Below are 22,574 nucleotides of genomic sequence, written 5' to 3'. Positions count from 1 at the left end.
GATATTAGAACAGGGGTGGGGGAAAGAGTAAATTGATAAGCCTCTGATGCTGTGTCTTCACTGCATCCAGATGGAATTCCAGGACATCAGAGGTTTGAGCAGGTCTGCTCAGTTTGCTTGATGAGTAGATACACCAAGGCTGTGTATTCTGCAATAGACAATTCTCAAAACAAGTTTTAGTATCAAGATAATTTTTTAGAGGGCTGACATTTTATTAAAGATGTTAGTTCTAACTTTTCTTTTTATCCCTTTTAAAATTGGTTATAATATTTACATTTCAAATTTTATCCCCTTATCCCATCTCTCCTTCTTGTGCTTCTATGAGGGTGTGATTTTCCTGTTTCTATGATGATGTTTCCATTAACATAAACTGCCTCCTAAATTTCTAAATCCTTCCATTTGTGTTATTAAATCTCCTTTTTTCTTTCTTTTTTCTTTTTTCTTTTTTTTCTTTTTTTCATCTTTTTTAAAAATTGGGTATTATATTAACATTTCAGATTTTATCCCCTTACCCCACTTCCTCCCACTACCCAGAAACCTCCTATTCCATCCCCCTCCTCAGGCTTCTATGAGGCTGTGCCCCCACCTAACCCCTGCCCCCACTACCCCTCCCCACCATCACCTCCCCCCCCCCCGTGTTCATTTTTGACAGGACCAAGAATCTTCTCTCCCACCTATGCCCGACAAGGCCATCCTCCCCTACATATACTGGTGGAGTCATGGGGACCCTCCCTATGTGCTCCCAGGCTGGTGGTTTAGACCCTGGGGGGCTCTGGTTGTTTGGTATTATTGCTTTCCTTCTGGGGTCGCAAACCCTTTCTGCTCTTTCAGTTTTCTCTCTAATTTCTCCATTGGGAACCCCTTGAGCAATTCAGTGGTTAGCTGTGAGCATCATTCTCTGAATGTGTCAGTCTCTGGCAGACCTCTAAGGAGACAGCTATATCATGTTCTTGACAGCATGCACTTCCAGCCCTCCACATCAGTGTCTAGCTTAGGTGACTGTACATGGGATGGATACCCAGGTGGAATGGTCTCCAGATGGCCCTTCCTTGAGTTTCTGTCCCATGTTTTGTTTCCATATTTGCTCACTTGAGTATTTTTGTTACTCATTTAAAGTAGAACTGAGGCATCCCGTCTTGGTCCTCCTTCTTCATGAGCTTCATGTGGTCTGTGAGTTGAGTCTTGGCTACTCCAAGCTTTTGGGCTAACATCCCCTTAACAGTGAGTAAATACCATGTGTATTCTTTTGTGATTGGGTTAACTCACTCAGGATGATAATTTCTAGATCCATCCATTTACCTAAAAATTTCTCAAATTCATTATTTTTAATAGCTGAGTAATACTTCATTGTGTAAATGTACCACATTTTCTGTATCTATTCCTCTGTTGAAGGACATCTTGGTTCTTTCTAGCTTCTGGCTATTATAAATAAGGCTGCTATGAACATAGTGGAGCACATGTCCTCATTATATGTTGGAGCATCTTCTGGGTATATGCCCAGGAGTGGTATAGCTGGATCCTCAGGTAATGCTATGCCCAGTTTTCTGAGGAACTACCAGACTGATTTCCAGAGTGGTTGTACCAGCTTGCAATCCCACCAACAATGGAGGAGTGTTCCTCTTTCTCCACATCCTCACCAGCATCTACTATCACCTGAGTTTTTTATCTTAGCCATTCTGACTGGTGTGAGGTGGTATCTCAGGGTTGTTTTGATTTGCATTTCCCTGATGACTAAGGATGTTGAGCATTTCTTAAGGTGCTTCTCAGCCATTCAAGTTTCCAAGAGAGGGATTTCTTAACAAGACAATTTCACCTATGATAGGGTCAATGTGTCCAGGGAGGCTGGAAAGATGGCTCCAATGTTAAGCTTACTTCTTGCTCTTCCAGAGGACCCGAGTTCATTTCCCAGCACCCATATCAGTAATATGGGTGAGTAATCAGAAAATAACTTTCTGTAACTCCAACTGGCACTTGTACATAGTCACATGCATACACACAAACACACACACAGACACAGACACACACACACACACACCCTTACACATAATTAAAATACCTAAATTAATCCTATAGAATAAATTTGACCAAAGGAATGAAAGAGTTGTACACTACAAACTATTAAATGTTGAATTAAGAAATTAAAGGCACAAATAAATGGAAAGCCTGTGCTCATGGATCATATAAATTAATATTGTCAAAAACGTCCATGCTACCCCAATCAATAGACAGATTCAGTGCAATCCTTATCAAAATTCCAAGGAAACTTCAGAGACTCTTTTGGAAATCCTAAATTTTTATGGTACCAATACAATTTTAAATAGTCAATGCAGTTCTGAAGAAAGAAAATATCATTCAAGGTCTCACATATACTGATTTAAAGTTATATTATAAAGCTATAGTAACCAATGCAATATGACAGCATAAAGGCAGCTCCAGGCCCATGGAGCAGAGGAAAGAACTCAGAAATAAATCTAAAGACATATGACCAGCTTATTCTTGATACACTAGATTCTTGATAACTTTGACATGCTAGGAACAGATGGCCTCTATAAGTAATAGGAAAGTGTGTTTCCATAACTAAATTATGAAATTGGCCCCTTGTCTTGTACTACATATAAAAATGAACTGAAAATGGAGAGAAGACATGAAACCATAAGCCATTAAGTGAAAATAAGAGAAACCCCTTGGCCCTGGCAATGATGTGGACATTCCATCCAAAAGTTCATCCTACAAAAGGAGAAATGAATGGAACTGCACCAACTGAAAAGTTTCTTCATGCTAAATAAAATAATCAACAAAACCATGACCTATGGACTGGGAAAATAGGCAAACTATATAGCTAATAAAGAGTTAATGTCTAATTTTTTTGAGACAGGGTTTTCTATGTAGTCCTGGCTGTCCTGGAAGTCACTTTGAAGACCAGCCTGGATTCAAACTCAGAAATCCACCTGCCTCTGCCTCTCAAGTGCTGAGATTAAAGGTGTGCACCACCACTGCCCACCTCTAAATTTAAAAATAATTCATAAAAGCTACAATGTAACAGTTTTATTGTTGTTTGTTTTTGTTGCCGGGTAGATGACTGTTAGTAAAGTGCTTTCTGGGAAGGAGTGAAGACTTAAGTTCAGGCTCCTAAGCATTTGTGGTGGTTTGAATATGTTTGTCTCAGGGAGTCACACTATTTGGAGGTATAGCCTTGGAATAGGTGTGAAACTGTGGCCATGGGCTTTAAGACCCTCTTCCTAGCTGCCTGGATCTTTTCCTATTTGGCTTTGGATGAAGATGTAGAACTCTCAGCTCCTCCTGCACCATGCCTGCCTGGATGCTGCCATGCTCCTGTCTTGAGGATAACTGAACCTCTGAACCTGTAAGCCAGCCACAATTAAATGTTTTTATAAGACTTACCTTGGTCACAGTGTCTGTTCACAGCAGTAAAACCCTAAGAGAGCATTCAAGTTTATAAATTAAAGAAACCTGTCACAATAGGGCACACCTATAATCACAGAGACAGGAAGATCCCGGACCAGCCAGATCAGTGAGTTCTGGGTTCACTGAGAGACCCTGTCTCAAGAAATAAGGTCCAAAGTGATTGAAGACTTACTTTCTCTGACCTCCACATGCATGTGGACACAGATGTGCATATGCACTTGCACACACATGAACACACACACACATACACGCACATTGTCATCGTAGTCATCACCATCAGTTTAAGAAGGAGATTCTACTCTTTGCAATGGATGATCTTGAAAGAAATAAGCCAGACACAGAAAAGTATTTCATGATTTCACTTTCATATGGAGTCTAACAAACATACATACAAACACCAACACCCAGCCAAATATATAGACATAGATGATAAAGCATTACCTACCTGATCCAGGGAGGAGGAGAAAATGGGAGAAGCTACTCAAGCATGCAGAACACCAAGTGTGTAGGATGAGTGTGTTTAAAATTGAGCGTGCCATAGTTAATAAGGACGCACTGTATTCAGACCTTTTTCTAAATGAGTGTTGTAGCTGATCTTGACACAAAAAGATACTTATGTGTGAGGTGATGGGTGCGTTAGTTTTCTTCATTATATTTTATTATATAGGTGTGTCTCCAATATAATATAAAATTTTATTATATATTATGTTTTAGATTTTTATCAGCATTAAAATGTTTTATTGGGAATATCATCCAATCTGTACAAGTTATGTACAAGGCATGAAAATGGCAAACAGCACAAAATACAGTTGAGGTGTAAGCTAAGAGCACAGTATGTCATGTTTCAATAAATATGATACAAAATTTGTAAACTAAGTGACCAGATAGATGAATCATTTTCTTTTTAGTAAAACCATATAAAATATTTATGTCACATGAGGTAGAGGACCGTTTTGTGTGTCATGTAATGCAACCAACCACAGCAATTTTAATCATAAAACTATATGCATTGGCAAAATTATCAATTGACTTATGCTCAATGTAGTTAATTTGCTTCAGTAGTTGCAGAAGGGACCGTTCACTTACTGCCTTCACAGTTTAGAAACTGAGGAATAATTGAACTATTACACTGCCTTAAAATTCCCTAAGTCCTTCCAGCAGGACAGCTAATGGTGACTACATTTATCACATACTCTAACAATTCCAAAGATGTCCTAGATTTAGCAATTATTCTAATGGAGTGTTTTCATTAGAATTACTTTAAATGTGCTGTGCTTTCTTTATTTTCAAGTGAGGTATCTTATACTGAAGAAAAAAACTTAAAAATTTCTTTTATACTAAACTAACTTTAAACACTAATTTTTTTCTGGGCTTAAATCTTAAAATGTTTTATATTTCATCAGTTTCTAATTCCAAAACAGTAGCACTATATGAGACATTTAATTCTAGTTCTACACAAGCTTCAAATTGTATTATATATTTTAAAATCCATTTAAGTGGGAAGATTAAATAAAACTGTCCTTTTAAACAAGATACTATACAAAATACCCATATATGTTTTTCTTCCAATAGTGGAAATGCTTAAGTATTTTACACTAGAAAACAGAACTTAAGCTCTGTTTAAATATCTCAGTTCCACAAGTATACTACATAATGCAGCAGTTCCTATCACATATTGCTGATTGCTTCCATGAAACCATTAACAAGTAGATCCAAGTTCAGGAGCACATGTATATAGCATGACCACAATTTCTCATTAGTTTGTAATGTCTTGCCCTAAAGATTAAATGCCTAACGCAGGAATAAAAACGAATATCCTTCCCTACTCAGCATAACATGTGGCACAGATCTTTCAGAAGTAGATGAGAACCCTTCAGGACTAGCTTTGCAGCTCTTGCTAGGGAAATACCTTGGGCACATATTTTATTTCTTGTGCTTCCTTTTCATTTCTGCAGACGTGAGCCATAGACACACAGACACTGGGTGCTCTGACAGACTCTGGAGGGATGTGGGGAGCCTGGAAACACTGCAGTACTGTTTCACCAACTTTGGTCTGCTTTATAATTCACTATATACAAATCAGTTTTTTTTCACTACTGCTTCCCACCCCTGTATAAAAGATTTTACATATTAACAGGTTATCTATTAAATGTGTTATAAAATTAACTCAAGAAGTATAAAACATCCTTATCTTCCAAAACACAAAAGATTCAAGCAAAAGACTATACTTCAAAAATGTTAAAGCCCAAGGCAAACCTAAGTTGTTGGTAGAATCTGTCAGTGTTCAGCCTCAGCTGGGATTAGCAGGTGGTTTGTTTAAAAGTCTCCTTCATTGCAGCAGGAGCTTCTACAGATAAGTACCTTTATACACTTGGTGCAAATTCCTCAGAGTCTAGACCACAAACAGAAACCACCTGTTGCTCCGTGTAAAAGGTAACACTGTTTCTTCCACTCCTAAACATAGCTTTTCAGAATGAATGGTCTCATTTCTCCCTAAACAGAGTATGGACTCTGAAGGAAAATCTGCCTGCCTAGTGAACTTGGCATAACACATGAGATCTAACACCAAAGCAAACCTTAAGATAGCAACCAGCACACAGCATGAACATGCACAAAGTCAGCTTCATATGGACATTTTAGCAGAGGTCACTTGTGGAGTATTACAGAATTTCAAAGTTTGTTTTCAAGCTATCTGGTGCAATAAAAATTAAAGTTATGTTCAACAGTAGTAGATATGATATTTACAGTTGATTAAAAATTACTTTTAAGGAAGTTTAGACAGAAAATGATGGCACATCATTTTATCTTCTGGGAAGTGAAGACGACACTCAACATTGTCACGAGGGGAATTTCATCAAGACTAGAAAAATCACACTTACTAAGTAGCACATAAGCAGAACACTTCTGAGTCTGTCAGAAAAATAAATGGTGCAAGTCCTTGAAGTCTGCCTCCCACACATAAGCTAGGATACAATGAACTGACAACTAAGCTAAGGCTATTTTGTAAATGCCTGCAGTTTCCTTTCTGCAGATCTAAATAAAATGATAAAATGACATCAATGGTCCCGTGCCACTTAACGTTTCTCCCAAGGAGGTTACAAAAGTCAATACATTAAATTATAGAACACAGTAGAAAAAAATCCAGTTAGATCACGATATATTTAGGAAAAAAAACCCTCCTGGAAAGTGGAAAAGTTGCTTTTAGACAAGTATCATGAAACAAAATATGACCATAAGCAGGTGTGATAACCCAGGGCCCTGGTGTCTCACAGCATGTGGTATAGATCTCAAGTCACTACATGTACTGCCATGAGACATCACAGGACACATGAAACAGGGGATGATGCCAGAGCTGCTTTCAGGAATATCTCTAAAAAGCCTGCACATGGCCAGCAGTGATGGGGCTCATGCCTGTTAACCCAACACTTGGATGCAGAGGCAAGAGGATCCCTGCAAGTTGGAGGCCAAACAGAACAAAACCAAAAAAAAAAAAAAAAAAAAAAAAAAAAGCTTGCCAAGATTTTTCCCTAGTAATTTCAAGCCAAGCATCTACTAATGTGAAATTTGGTGGTAAAAATGTCAGACTTTATTGCAAAGAAACAACAAAGAAAAGTGCAGAGGGTGCCCTTACCCAAATCATGGAATTTGTCATCAAAAATTCCTGCTAGTAGCAGATACTTCAATTGTGAATTATTAACCTATCACATATTTTTAGCTGATGGTAATTTTCTGACCTTAAGATTAAAGAGTCGGTTGGTGGGACATTTGGTTGCTCTCGAATCTGGACCCAGGAGTGAGAATGTCTTTCCTAAGGCATCCCTAAAAAGATTCAGTGACCCTTCAGGTTGTGCTCAGTCTCCAGGTGCTTATGATGTTAAAACTTCAGAAGCAAGGAAAGGACCAGTGTCTTTTCAGAAATCACAAAGATTTAAAAACCAAAGAGAATCACAACAAAATCTTAACATAGACAGAGATATGACCTTGCTTGCTTTGGCTAAAGAAGCAAAGACAGTGGTGTCAAAAACAGAGTCTCAGAAAAATGATAGAGATGTGAAGAGATTAGAAAACGAGATAGAGAGCAGCAGGAAAACTACTAAAGTCTAAGTTTCCTGAAGATAGTCATCCAAAGACCATGAGGACTCTAAGCCTGGAGCTGATGCAACTCAGAAGTAAGAGAGAGACAAAGATGAGGTCATCTCTGTTGTGCAAAGTCTGATGGCTAAACAGGAAGGCATGGAGCTGAAGCTGCAAGCCACTCAGAAGGACCTCGCTGAGTCTACAGGAAAACTAGTCCAGCTGGAGGGAAAACTTGTTTCCATAGAGAAAAGATCGATGAAAAATCTGAAGCAGAAAATCTAGAAGAAATTAGCTGTGCATCTGATCAAGTGGAAAAATACAAACTAGATATTGCCCATTTAGAAGAAGATTTGAAAGAGAAGGGTCGTGAGATTTTAAGTCTTAAGCAATCTCTTGAGGAAAACTTTCCATTTTCTAAGCAAATAGAAGACCTGACTGTTAAATGTCAGCTGCTTGAAACGGAAAGAGACAATCTTTTTTTTTTTTTTTTTTTTTTTTTTTTTTTTTTTTTTTTTTTTTTTTTTTTTTTTTTTTTTATTAGATCTTTCATTTACACTTCAGATACCATCCTGTTTCCCCATTCCCCCCCCCCTTAGAAAACCCCTATCCCATGCCCCCTTTTCATTTTGCATTTATACATTTTTTTAAGAAATGTTAATCATAGGCTTTATAAGTTTGGTATTGTTCAATCAGAGGTGTAACCCACTACCCAACCTAGATATATCAACTATCTTTGACTGGTGGAGATACATGAACATCTGCTTCCCTGTCTCCCCCCTCTATCTCTCTTTCATCACCTAGCTTCTCCTCTCCTTCTTCTTCTCCTCTTCTTACTCCTTTTCTTCCTCTCAGTACTCCTCCCACCTTAGCTCCTCCTACACATCACCCTTCCTGTTAAAAGGAAACTTTTCTCTCAAAATACAATTAGAGCATAATTATGCCTATTTGTACCAGTGAGGTACAAGATAGTCCTAATACCCAGTCCATCCTTTTGTTGACTAACCAGCACCTCTGTCATCTATCCTAACTAAAACACTTAGTTCTGAACCTGGCTTTTTCCTTGGCTTTAGGATGAATGTCAGCTGATGACCATACACTCAGATCTTTTCTCTCAAAGTAAATAGCTATAAGTTTTCAACCCCATCAGAAATCCAGAATGACTGAGTTGACTATAATTGTGGGAAGCACAAAGCATAGCTTCTAAAACTTAGCCAATTTATAGAGACCTCTGAACACCTGGACACTCGCTCTACTTCAAAACGTTGGAGCATCTGTTCTTCTGCCTTCTGGCCCAGGATCATCTGACAGACCTTAGTGCTGCAGAATTATTAAGGGCTGATTACTCTGTCTAGGCAGATATAATCAGTCGACTATTCTGCAAGTGTGTCCTTTTCTGGACAGTAATTTGTCTGTAGAAGGAAAGTGGCAATTCTTGCCTAGTGGCTGTCTCACCACAACTGGAGTAGCTCCAAGGATGCTCAATTTCTTCTTAGAATTTAACATAGGAAGCTGTCCGGAGCAGACAGGTCTCTAATGAAAATGAACATTAATACTGAAATGTTTGTCATGTCAATTCTAAGGATTTCTGATGTTTTGAAAACCAGCTATCCATGTAAGGTAATCTGGACTATTGCCTGTTAACTCCACTCAGCTATTTCTAAATAAAACATAGAGAACACCCTTATAATAAACTCCAAGTCATGAATTTGCTATAGTCCCTTAACTCACAGGCTGACCATCTCAAATCAGTTAAAAAAGTTAAAGAAGGACTGGGTCTAAGCTTTGTATTCCTAAGTGTGTTATACTGGTACAATGCCTATGAGAGTAACAATATTCATCTCACTCTTATATCACTAAGAAGCTCATGCCAATGAAAACCTTAAAATTTGTAAACAAAGTAAATTGGTGCCATTTAAGAATTTATATCTTCATCTTGATATTAATTATACAGATTTCTACTAATAGGTTATGGCTATGCAATAAACCCTAGCTAATCCTCTCTATTCCGACAAAACCACTACTTTTCCCTAGGGAGACAGCCCAACATTTACCACCTTAGTCCCCATGCCCAGGGAATAGGGGCGCTGACTCATCATTAGCTTCTTCAAGCTGATTATGGGCGTTGAGATATTAGAAGAGGAGTGGGGGGGGGGAGAGCAAGTTGACAATCCTCTGATGCTGTGTCTTCGCTGCCTCCAGATGGAATTCACAGACCTCAGAGGTTTGAGCAGGTCTGCCCAGCTTGCTTGTTGAGTAGATACACCAAGGCTGATCATTCTGCAATATACAATTCTCAAAACAAATTTTAGTATCCAGATAGTTTTTTTTTAAAGAGGGCTGACATTTTATTAAGAATGTTGGTTCTAACCGCTTTTTCTATTTTTCCCCTCTTTTATTGGATATAATATTTACATTTCAAATTTTATCCCCTTACCATATTTCCCCCACCACCCAGGAACCCCTTATCCCATCCCCCCTCCTCCTGCCTCTATGAAGGTGTTACCCACCTACCCCCAGCCTCCCTCCCCACCCTCAGATTCCCCCCCTCAGTGCTCAGCCTTCAGGGTACCAATGATCTTGTCTCCCACCTATGCCCAACAGGGCCATCCTCCCCTACATATACAGCTGGAGTCATGTGTCTCTCCCTATGTGCACCTGGGCTGGTGGTTTAGACCCTGGGGAGCTCTGGCTGGTTGGTATTCTTGCTCTCCTCACAGGGCCACCAGCCCGTATGGTTCACGGTTCCCTCAATTTACTCTCTAACTCCTCCATTGGGAACTTTGATCAGATTAATGGATAGCTGTGGGTATCTGTCTCTGGGTATGTCCGACTCTGAGAGACCTCTAAGGAGACAGCCTTATCAGGCTGCTGTCAGCTTTCCCATCCTGACATCCCTATCAGCGTCTATTTTTGGTGACTGCCTATGGAATGAATACCCAGACACAATGGTCTCCCTACAACCCCCCCTTATGATTCTGACCCACACTGTGTCTCCATATTTGCTCCCTTGGTTATTTAGTTACTCCTTCTAAGAAAGACCTAGGCATCCTCACTTGTTCTTTCTTCTTCATGAGCTTCGTGTCTTCTGGTAGTTGAATCTTTGTTGTTTCAAACTTTTGGGCTAATCTCCGCTTATCAGTGAGTAAATACCATGTGTGTTCTTTTGTGATTGGGTTACCTCACTCAGGATGATATTTTCTAGATCCATCCATTTACCTAAGAATTTCTCGAATTCATTATTTTTAATAGCTGAGTAATATTCCATTGTGTAAATGTACCACATTTTTTGTATCCATTCCTCTGTTGAAGGGCATCTGGGTTCTTTCCAGCTTCTGGCTATTATAAATAGGGCTGCTATGAACATAGTGGAGCATATGTCTTTGTTATTTGTTGAGGCATTTTCTGGGTATATACCCAGAAGTGGTATAGCTGGGTCCTCAGGTAGTGCTATGTCCAATTTTCTGAGGAACCGCCAGACTGACTTCCAAAGTGGTTGTACCAGCTTGCAACCCCACCAACAATGCAGGAGTGTTCCTCTTTCTTCACATCCTCACCAGCATCTACTATCACCTGAGTTTTTGATCTTAGCCATTCTGACTGGTGTGAGGTGGTATCTCAGTGTTGTTTTGATTTGCATTTCCCTGATGACTAAGGATGTTGAGCATTTCTTAAGGTGCTTCTCGGCCATTTGAGTTTCCTCAGTTGAGAATTCTTTGTTTAGCTCTGTACCCCATTTTTTAATGGGGTTATTTTGTTGTTTGGCGTCTAATTTCTTGAGTTCTTTGTAAATATTAGATATTAGCCCCCTATCAGATGTAGGATTGGTAATGATCTTTTCCCAATCTGTTGGTTGCCGTTTTGTCTTGTTGACAGTGTCCTTTGCCTTACAGAAGCTTTGCAATTTGATGAGGTCCCATTTGTCGATTCTTGATCTTAGAGCATAAGCCATTGGTGTTCTGTTCAGGAACTTTTCCCCTGTGCCTAGGTATTCGAGGGTCTTCCCCAACTTCTCTTCTAATATTTTCAGTGTACCTGGCTTTATGTGAAGGTCCTTTATCCACTTGGAGTTGAGCTTTGTGCAAGGAGATAAGAATGGATTAATTTGCATTCTTCTACATGTTGACCTCCAGTTGAGCCAGCACCACTTGTTGAAAATGCTGTCCTTTTTCCACTGGATGAATTTAGCTCCCTTGTCAAATATCAAGTGACCATAGGTATGCGGGTTCATTTCTGGGTCTTCAATTCTGTTCCATTGATCGTCCTTTCTGTCTCTGTACCAATACCAAGCAGTTTTTATCACTACTGCTCTGTAGTACAGTTTGAGGTCCGGAATGGTGATTCCCCCAGAGGTTCTTTTATTGTTGAGAATAGTTCTCGCTATCCTAGGTTTTTTGTTATTCCAAATGAATTTGTAAATTGCTTTTTCTATCTCTATGAAGAATTGATTTGGAATTTTGATGGGTATTGCATTGAATCTGTAGATTGCTTTTGGCAGGATAGCCATTTTTACTAAATTAATCTTGCCAATCCAGGAGCATGGGAGATCTTTCCATCTTCTGAGATGTTCTTCAATTTCTTTCTTGAGAGACTTGAAGTTCTTGTCATACAGATCTTTCACTTGCTTTGTTAGATTCACTCCAAGATAATTTATTTTATTCGTGGCTATTGTGAAGGGTGTCATTTCCCTGATTTCTTTCTCTGCCTGTTTATCCTTTGAGTAGAGGAAGGCTACTGATTTGTTTGAGTTGATTTTATATCCAGCCACATTGCTAAAGTTGTTTATCAGGTTTAGGAGTTCTCTGGTGGAAGTTTTAGGTTCACTTAAGTATACTATCATGTCATCCGCAAATAGTGAAATTTTGACTTCTTCCTTTCCTATTTGTATCCCTTTGACTTCCTTTTGTTTTCTAATTGCTCTAGCTAAGACTTCCAGTACTATATTGAATAGGTAAGGTGAGAGTGGGCAGCCTTGCCTAGTCCCTGATCTTAGTGGGATTGCTTCCAGTTTCTCTCCATTTAGTTTGATGTTGGCTACTGGCTTGCTGTATATTGCTTTTACTATGTTTAGATATGGGCCTTGTATTCCTGATCTTTCCAAGACTTTTAACATGAAGGGATGTTGAATTTTGTCAAATGCTTTCTCAGCATCTAGTGATATGACCATGTGGTTTTTCTCTCTGAGTTTATTTATGTAGTGGAGTACATTGATGGATTTCCGAATATTGAACCATCCCTGCATTCCTGGGATAAAGCCTACTTGATCTTGATGGATAATTGTTTTGATGTGTTGTTGGATTCGGTTTGCGAGAATTTTATTGAGTATTTTTGCATCAATATTCATAAGAGAGATTGGTCTGTAGTTCTCTTTCTTTGTTGGGTCTTTCTGTGGTTTAGGTATGAGTGTAATGGTAGCTTCATAGAATGAATTGGGTAGTGTTCCTTCTGTTTCTATTCGATGGAATAACTTGAAGAGGATTGGTATTAGGTCTTCCTTGAAGGTCTGAAAGAATTCTGCACTGAAACCATCTGGCCCCGGACATTTTTTGGTGGGAAGATTTTTAATGACTGTGTCTATTTCTTTAGGCGTTATGGGACTGTTTAGGTGGTTTATCTGCTCCTCGTTTAACTTTGGTACCTGGTATCTATCTAGAAAATTGTCCATTTCCTCCAGATTTTCCAATTTTGTTGAGTATAGGCCTTTGTAGTAGGATCTGATAATTTTTTTAATTTCCTCTGTTTCTGTTGTTATGTCTCCCTTTTCAGTTCTGATTTTATTAATTTGAATGCTGTCTCTGCGCCCTTTGGTTAGTCTGGCTAAGGGTTTGTCTATCTTGTTGATTTTCTCAAAGAACCAGCTCCTGGTTTTGTTGATATTTTGTATAGTTCTTTTTGTTTCGACTTGGTTGATTTCAGCCCTGAGTTTGATTATTTCCTGCCGTCTACTCCTCTTGGGTATACTAGCTTCTTTTTGTTCTAATGCTTTCAGGTTTGCTGTCAAGTTGTTGATGTATGCTCTTTCCACTTTCTTTTTGTGAGCACTTAGAGCTATGATTTTTCCTCTTAGTACTGCTTTCAATGAGTCCCACATGTTTTGATATGATGTGTCCTCATTTTCATTTAAATCTAAAAAGTCTTTAATTTCTTTCTTAATTTCTTCCTTGACCAAGTTGTCATTGAGTAGAGCATTGTTCAGTTGCCAAGTGTATGTCGGTTTTCTGATGTTTTTGTCCATGTCAAAGACAAGTCTTAATCCATGGTGGTCTGATAAGGTGCTGGGGATTATTTCAATCTTTTTGTATCTGTTGAGGCCTGTTTTGTGACCAATTATATGGTCTATTTTCGAGAAGGTACCATGAGGTGCTGAGAAGAAGGTGTATTCTTTTGTTTTAGGGTGAAATGTTCTATAGATGTCAGTTAAGTCCAATTGGTTCATAACTTCTGTTAGTTTCATTGTGTCTCGATTTAGTTTCTGTTTCCATGACCTGTCCATAGCTGAGAGTGGGGTGTTGAAATCTCCCACTATTATTGTGTAGGGTGCAATGTATGCTTTAAGTTTTAGTAAAGTGTCTTTTATGTATGTGGGTGCCCTTACATTTGGGGCATAGATGTTGAGAATTGCAAGTTCCTCTTGGTACATTTTTCCTTTGATGAATATGAAGTGTCCTTCTTTATCTTTTTTGATTACTTCTGGTTGAAAACTGATTTTATTTGATATTAGAATCGCTACTCCAGCTTGTTTCTTGGGACCATTTGCTTGGTAGATTGTTTTCCAACCTTTTACTCTGAGGTAGTGTCTGTCCTTTCCACAGAGGTGCGTTTCCTGAATGCAGCAAAATGTTGGGTCCTGTTTACGTATCCAGTCTGATAGTCTATGTCTTTTTACTGGAGAATTGAGTCCATTGATATTAAGAGATATTAAGGAAAAATGAGTGTTGTTTCCTGTTATTTTTGTTATTGGCAGTGGGGATATGTTTGTGTAGCTACCTTCTTTTACGGTTTTTGGAAGATTACTTTCCTGCTTTTTCCAGGTTGTAGTTTCCCTCCTTGTGATGGAGTTTTCCACCAATTATCCTTTGAAGTGCTGGGTTTGTGTTGAGATACTGTGTAAATTTGGATTTGTCATGGAATATTTTGGTTTCTCCATCAATAATGATTGACAGTTTTGCTGGGTATAGTAGTCTGGGCTGACATTTATGTTCTTTTAGGGTCTGTATGATATCAGTCCAGGATCTTCTGGCTTTTATGGTCTCTGGTGAGAAGTCTGGTGTAATTCTTATAGGTCTGCCTTTATATGTTACTTTGCCTTTTTCCCTTACTGCTTTTAGTATTTTTTCTTTGTTTTGTACATTTGATGTTTTGACTATTATGTGGCGGGAAGTATTTCTTTTCTGGTCTAAACTATTTGGAGTTCTGTAGGCTTCTTGTATATTTATGGACATCTCTTTCTTTAGGTTAGGGAAGTTTTCCTCTATAATTTTGTTGAGAATATTTACTGGTCCTTTAAGTTGGGAGTCTTCCCCCTCATCTATTCCTATTATCCTTAGGTTTGGCCTTCTCATTGTGTCTTGGATTTCTTGTATATTTTGGGTTAGTAGCTTTTTGTATTTTGCATTTTCTTTGACAGTTGTGTCTATGTTTTCCATGGTATCTTCTGCACATGAGATTCTCTCTTCCATCTCTTGTATTCTGTTGGTAATACTTGTATCCATGACTCCTGATCGTTTTTTTAAGTTTTCTATCTCCAGGGTGTTCTCCCTTTGTGATTTCTTTATTGTTTCTACTTCCGTTTTTAGATCCTGCATGGTTTTGTTTAATTCCTTCTCCTGTTTGGTTGCATTTTCTTGTAATTCCTTAAGGGATTTTTGTGTTTCCTCTCTAAGGGTTTCTATCTGTTCTTTGAGAGTGTTATTTATGTCTTTCTTAAAGTCCTCTATCATCATCATGAGAAGTGATTTTAATTCTGATTCCTGCTTTTCTGGTGTGATGGGGTGTTCAGGGCTTGCTATGATGGGGGAACTGGGTTCTGATGATGCCATGTAACTTTGGTTTCTGTTGCTTACGTTCTTGCGCCTGCCTTTTGCCATCTGGTTAATTCTAGTGCTACCTGTACTTCTGTCTCTGATTGAAGCCTGTCTTTCCAGTTGTCTCGCTTTTGTTTGGTCTTCTAGGAGTCCAGATGTCTTTGTGGTTTTTTTCCAGCTGCCCTGATTACAGTGGTATCTCTAGGATGCCTCAGGATATGGTGCCTCCAAGGTAGCAGTCCAGCTAGATGTCTGCTGTTCTGGGTGCAGTGTCTCCTCTTGGATATCTCAGGGTATGTTGTCTGACACTCTGAGTTCAGTTGTTCCTCTGTGGCTCTGGGTTGAGCGGACCTTCCAGTATGTCTCAGGTGGAATCCGGGGTCCACACAACTGCAGACCTGGTAGAGGTCTGGTCTGGGACTCAGACCCTGCAGGCCTCAGACCGGAGGGGGGGCGAGCAGCAGAAGGAGCATGCTAGTGCTGGCTATGGGTTCTATGGATCCCCCAGAATGTGTCTGGGGGACTCCTGGGTGCACTTATCCGCAGGCCTCAGACTGCAAGAGGGGCGAGCAGGGGAAGGGGCGTGCTAGCGCTGGCTATGTGTTCTATGGATCCCCCAGAATGTGTCTGGGGGTTCCTGGGTGCACTTACCCGCAGGCCTCAGACTGCAGGAGGGGCGAGCGGCGGACGGGGCGTGCTAGCTCTGGCTATGGGTTCTATGGATCCCCCAGAATGTGTCTGGGGGGCTCCTGGGTGCACTTACCCGCAGGCCTCAGACTGCAGGAGGGGCGAGCGGCGGAAGGGGCGTGCTAGCGCTGGCTATGTGTTCTATGGATCCCCCAGAATGTGTCTGGGGGTTCCTGGGTGCACTTACCCGCAGGCCTCAGACTGCAGGAGGGGGAAAGAGACAATCTTGTCAGCAAGAATGGAGAAAGGACTGAAAGTCTCAGTGCTGACATACAGATTCTAACAGAGAAGCCGGTTTTGAAAAAGCAAGAATATGAAAATCCACAGCAAGAAGAATTGCAAAGCCAGTCACTTCTGCAGCAAGAGAGGGAACTGTCTGCTCAGCTTCAGCAGCTCTGCTCTTTCCATGAGGAAATGACTTCTGAGAATGTCTTTAAAGAAGAGTTGAAGCTCACCCTGGATGAGCTGGATGTGGTCCAGCAGAAGGAGGAGCAGAGTAAAAGGCTGGTCCAACATCTGGAAGAGGAAAGGAAGTCAACTGCAGAACAACTGAAGCAGCTATATGACCTGCTGAGAAAAAAGTTGAACTGGAGGGAAGTACTGCTGCTCACACCCAAGCCACCTTGATTGCACAAGAGAAGTATAATGACACAGCACAGAATCTGAGAGACATCATTGCTCAAGTGGACAACAATAAGTCATCAACACTAAAGAAATAGAAAATCTTAGACTGGAGAATATGACTCTACAAGAAAAAGTAGCTATGGCTGAAAGAAATTGTAGAAGATGTTCAACTACAGATATTGACAGCTGAGAGCACAAATCAAGAATACACAAAGATGGCTCACGATTTGCAGAACAGGTCAACACTGAAATGAACAGAAATTAGAGAAAACACATCTTCATTTCTTGAGAAAATAACTGATTTACAAAATCAACTTAGACAACAAGATGAAGATTTTAGGAACAAGCTGGAAGAGGAAGGAGAAAGAACAGCAGAGAAAGAAGATGCAGTGACAGAATTAACCATGGAAATTAATAAATGGCATCTCCTATATGAAGAACTGTGTAACAAAACTAAATCTTTTCAGCAACAACAGGATGCCTTTGCAGCAGAGAGGCAGGTGTTGTTGAATGAACATGATGCCACTCAGGAACAGCTAAATAAAATCAGAGCTAAATAAAACTCATATGCACAGCTATTGGGTCACCGGAATCTAAAGCAAACAATCAAACAGGTTGTGAAATTGAAAAATGAAAATAGCCAAGTTAAATAGGAGGTGTCAAAACTTGAGTCTCAGTCTCTTAAAATGAGACAAAATGAGCTGAGAGCTCAGGGAGAACTGGATAAAGCTCTGGGCATCAGGCACTTTGACCCTTCCAAGGCTTTTTGTCATGAATCTAAGGAGAATTTGACCCTCAAGACCCCATTAAAAGAAGGCAACCCAAACTGCTGCTGAGTCAGATGCAACCTCAAGAGGATCGTGGACGAATACATGTGAAATGCTTGTTGAAGATTATTTTCTTCATTATTCTTGATACTATGTTTATAGTATATATTATATAATGTATTTAATTTCTACTACCTATTCTTCGGTACATGAAACCATAATTCAGCATTTGTTATCAAAACGACTTTTGATCTTTCATTTTCTATTCTGTGTCTCCTCAATCTTTATTGGTGTCACCTATTCTGAACCATCTGTTTGATTTGCTACATATGTTGCTCTACCATCAAATTGACTTTTTTTAAGATCAGTATTAAAAATTCCCCTTATTCTGTATTCCCTCCGTGTTTTTTTAGCTTGACTCTAGAGTTCTTTCTATTCCAGCAAAGAGTTTCCACTCTTTATAAAATAAATAAATATTTAAAAATGAGATTAAAGAGTCATAATGGTCCATTTGTGCAAGTTTTTTGAAAACATTTAAACATACAAAAGTCCAAAATAATCTTCAAGATATTTAGTATTTTACAATTTAAAAGAAAAAGATCCATTATATAAATTTCATAAGAAAGATCTTCTTAAGACTACATATAAAAACTGTAAAAGAGGATTATGTGTTACATAGGAACCAACGTACATCAGTGGAATTCATTTTCCTCGTGAACATGAATGAGTACTTTCACACCACTATTAACTGGAAAAGTGCAGAAATCGTTTTAATTTTCTGAAGTCACACACACACACACACACACACACACACACACACACACCTAGATATAGCCACTCTTAAACAGAAAGACAAATTACAACTGCTTCTTGAGTGCAGCATCAGGGCACAGCAAAGCATGCTCCCTTGCCCCCCACTGTGTGTTGGGGAGGTGGTACTATCATTTCATCAGTAAGATTCCTCTAGGAGGAAACCAGGAGAAACTCACTCTACAACCTAAACAAAAGTAACAACAGGCTCAGTGGATAAAAGTCCCAAGGCTCTGTAATGAGAAGGATACAGAGTGAGTAGCTTTGCATCATAAACGTTACCTCTGTATCTAAAGTTGAGCCTGAAACAATGCATGACAAAACTGACACAGGCACTTTCCACCACATAATGCAGCTTTGGAAAGTATGTAACTCTTAGAAATACAGGTAGACTGACTAACTACAGGTTCAAATTACGTAGCTTCTTATTACAAAGTCGACTGGAAAAAGTACAAAAAGCATACATTTTCATTCATTTGGAAATGGAAAATATTTGTATTAATATATATTCTTCACTTTTGTTGCCCTACAAATGAACAGAATGCCTAGCTACCTTCATGCAAATAAGATGTGAGGATTCAATTTTCAAAGCAAGCAACAAACATGAAGACCTGCTGCCAATACAGATACATCTCTTCTTCAGCTCTTATTCCTTGGAGGTCTTTGACGATTTCATGGTCTGCAACTTCAGCTCCTCTATCATCATCTGGAGCATCTGTCTCGCCTCTGGCTCCTGTCTGAGTTCATCCTGGAGTTCTTGCCTGTCTGCCTCAGCGTGGTCTAGCCTTTGCCTCAGTTCTGCCAGCTGGGCTGCATACTCAGCCTCTTTGCCTTTCTCAAAGGTTGAGTCACAGGTGCATTTCTGCTTCATCACCTGCTCCAGCTTTTTCTCCAAGTTTCTCTGTCCAGTATAAACTTCCTCCATCCTCTGAGCATGGTCGTTCTTCAAAGACTCAGGCTCTTTCTGTAGATGCTGCTGCTCTTCAGTGAGCTCCTTCATCGCCTTTGAACTGCTCAGCATCTCCACTTCCATCTGCAGCTGCTGCTTCTTCTGCAGAATTGAGTTCAGCTTCTCCTGCTGTCTTACATAGGTTCTCATCATATATTCCAGTTTATCTTCAGGGATTACAGTTCATTCTTCTTTTAATTTATCTGTTCCCGCTGTCTCCATAGCTTGCCCACTGCCTTCCCTGTGCTTGTGCCACTCCAAAGCCCACACACATCACCTCTGAAGTCCCTGGGCCCTTGGCTTGCCCACATCACTGTGGAGACAGGGCTTCCTGCAGATGTCATGCCACCTCTGGCCGCCCAAGGGACAGCGAGGGCAGTGGGCAGGGGAAAGGAGGGAATGAAGCCAAGGGCCCCTGGCCAGCCAGTTCTTCGCGCTGTCTGGCATATTGTGGTTCCTTGTGGTCTGCATGCTTCAGGCTGCACAGGACTCTCCAGCCCTGGCCGGGACGTGGTCCTGGGGCCTCAGCAGTGCACATGCCTACGCCAATCTCCCTCTCCCCCTTCCTGCGTGTACCCCAGGCTGCTGTCCCTGCTCTCCATTTGGGCGACTGGTGCACTGCACTGTCTGCATTCCAGGCACAGACCTAGATTTTTAATATACAAAAAACAAAATTTGCATTAAAAGGTATCACTTTGGGTATTGGGGTACACTTCTGATTGAGCATTACCAAACATATAAAGCCTTTGACTAAAACTTTAAAAAAATATATAAAAGCAAAAAGGAAAAGGGGACATGTGATAGGGGTTTTCTAGGGAGAAGAAATGGGGAACGGGGATGGCATCTGATATGTAAATAAAATATATAATAAAAAATGGAAAAAAAAGGTATCACTTCAGCACTCCATCTCGAATTGATCAGACACTTAAGGAATCTGAGACTGACAGCATTGTCAATTCAGCTGGTATTTATAGAACATTTCAAAAAGATTCAACACATCATTTCAAAAGTACATAGAAAATCCTCCAGGATTTTCAAATCCAAATGTCAGATCCCAAAATAAATCTCAATAAAATAAAGAGGAGCACATTACATAAAGATTATCATCTGATTACAATGGAATTAAGTGAGAGCATGTGAGAGAAAGAAATCTGGAAAAACACCAAGTATTTGAAGATTTAAAAACACATCTAAGTTACGAGTGATGGAAGAAGTCACAAGGAGGAATAATTAGGTGGAATACAAACTCAACACAGCAGCACGTGTGCAGTGAGCTGAAGCACTGCCTGCAGGACATTTGAAACTGGAAATCCTTGTGTCAGAAGAGAAGAAAGGTCTTGGGTCAAGAACCTACCCCTCTCCTTAAGGAACCAGAGTGTTGGTGCCAGAACCCAAAGAGCAAAGGGAACAAACGCAGCAATACATCCAGGAGCAGAAAGAAAGCAGTTGCATTAAAATTAAACTCCGAATAGTGTATCCGTGTGTGTGTGTGTGTGTGTGTGTGTGTGTGTAATGTAGTTCACTAGACCAAAAATAACAACAAAAAGCAAAAGAACAACAACAAAAACAACAACAAAAACAACAGCAAAGAGAAATAGCACCAATCATTACAATCAAGAATGAATACAAGGGTATTGCTGTCAACTCTACATACTTGAAAACTATTACAATGTGAAATTATGAATAGATTAATGGTAACAAATTGACCAACTTGAACAAAATAAACTATTTATAGAATTGTGTAAACTGCTGCACACACACAGGAAGAATCCAAATATAAGAATAAATTTATAAGGAGAAAAGGTATCAATTAATGATCCAAATCTTCTTGTGAAGAAAAGCCAGCACCAGATGCTTTACTGGTGAAATCTGTAAAATATTTTACAAAGAAATAATGACAATTCTTCATAAACTATTTCAGAAAATAGGACATTTCACAACTTATTTTATGAAGCTAGAATTGCCATGCTATCCAAGCCAGAGGATATAACAAGATAATTAATTATACAGCAATACTTTAGAGTAAAGACATGGAAAGATTCTTCCAAATATTATCAAACTGAAATCTGCAACCTAAAGTAACTACATGCTACAACCAAGTAGGGTTTACTGAAGAAATGCAATGTGAATTTAATATCTCAAAAATCAACTTACATAACAGAAAATATTATTGAGATAAAGAAGGTGGGTGGAATATGTTCTGGATACAGAGAAGAGCCAGCAAGGGAATATGTGGAATAGGAGAAACCAAGGACTTTAAAAAGTACATTCCTGTAGGACCCTCTCCAGATGGGGTCCCACAGGTCTCCGGCTTGGCTGAGGATAGGGTACAAACAGCCATTGTCCCAAAAGGGTCTCCGGGGTTCAGAAGCTCGGTCGACCAGGTGCCTGGTTGTCTCTCATAGCTTAGCACCCCACACATTTCAAAAAAGAAGGAATAACCTAGGTATGACAGTGCAGGCCTGCAATCTCAGCACCCCAAAACTGATCCAGAAGGATCAACCTGGGCTGTAGCAAGAGAGATCTTGCCTCAAAAAAACAGAGGAAGTGTGGAAATAAAAATAAAGAGAAGAAATGAATGTTCAGTAGATGAGTACTGCTAACACTCTCAACAAAAAAGAAAAGTGAGCTGAGAATGTGGTGGAGTGCATGCTGAGCAAGCACAAGGCCCTGGGTTCAATCCCCAGCATCACAGAAGGAAAGCAAGACTCAGCCACTGAATTGAGCCACAGAGTATGATGGCAGCCCATAAGTAAGTATCAGGGAATGTATTGCAAATGAGAAATGGAGCAAGCTAAAAGAGAATGAGGAACAAGTGGACAGAGGGAAAACAGAGGGCTTTCTCAGAGGCTCTTGCTTAGAAGGACAACAGGGAAATGTGTCCAGTGCCCAAGGAGAACAGAAGAGGGTACTGGATACCCATGGAGCTGGAGTGGCAGGCATCTGTGAGCTGTCTGACAGGGGTACTAGCAACCAATTCAGGTCCTTTTAAAGACCAGCACCTATTTACCACTGAGACATCTCTCCTGCCCCCAGGATCAGTGATTTTGCGATCACATGTGGTAGAGGAAGATGCTAGTAAGGGCTTTGTGGGTGAATAGAAGGGAATAATTGCTGTGATGGGCTGGGAAGAGAGGGGAGTGGAGAGAGGAAGGTCAGGGAAAAACTGATGCAAAGGTCCAGGTCCCAGTGGGACCACAGAAATGTCAGGGT

General features: G+C 39.9%; 1 pseudogene; it reads left to right on the top strand.

The window, feature by feature from the left end:
• The first annotated feature begins 7,002 nt into the window (after positions 1 to 7,002).
• On the top strand, positions 7,003 to 17,685 carry LOC117706227 (hyaluronan-mediated motility receptor pseudogene; annotated as a pseudogene).
• The last annotated feature ends 4,889 nt before the right edge of the window (positions 17,686 to 22,574 follow it).

The sequence above is a fragment of the Arvicanthis niloticus genome, chromosome 3, assembly GCF_011762505.2.
Source record: "Arvicanthis niloticus isolate mArvNil1 chromosome 3, mArvNil1.pat.X, whole genome shotgun sequence".
Classification (NCBI taxonomy): domain Eukaryota; kingdom Metazoa; phylum Chordata; class Mammalia; order Rodentia; family Muridae; genus Arvicanthis; species Arvicanthis niloticus.
Note: the sequence above shows the minus strand (reverse complement) of the source record. Positions and strands in the feature narration are given on the sequence as shown.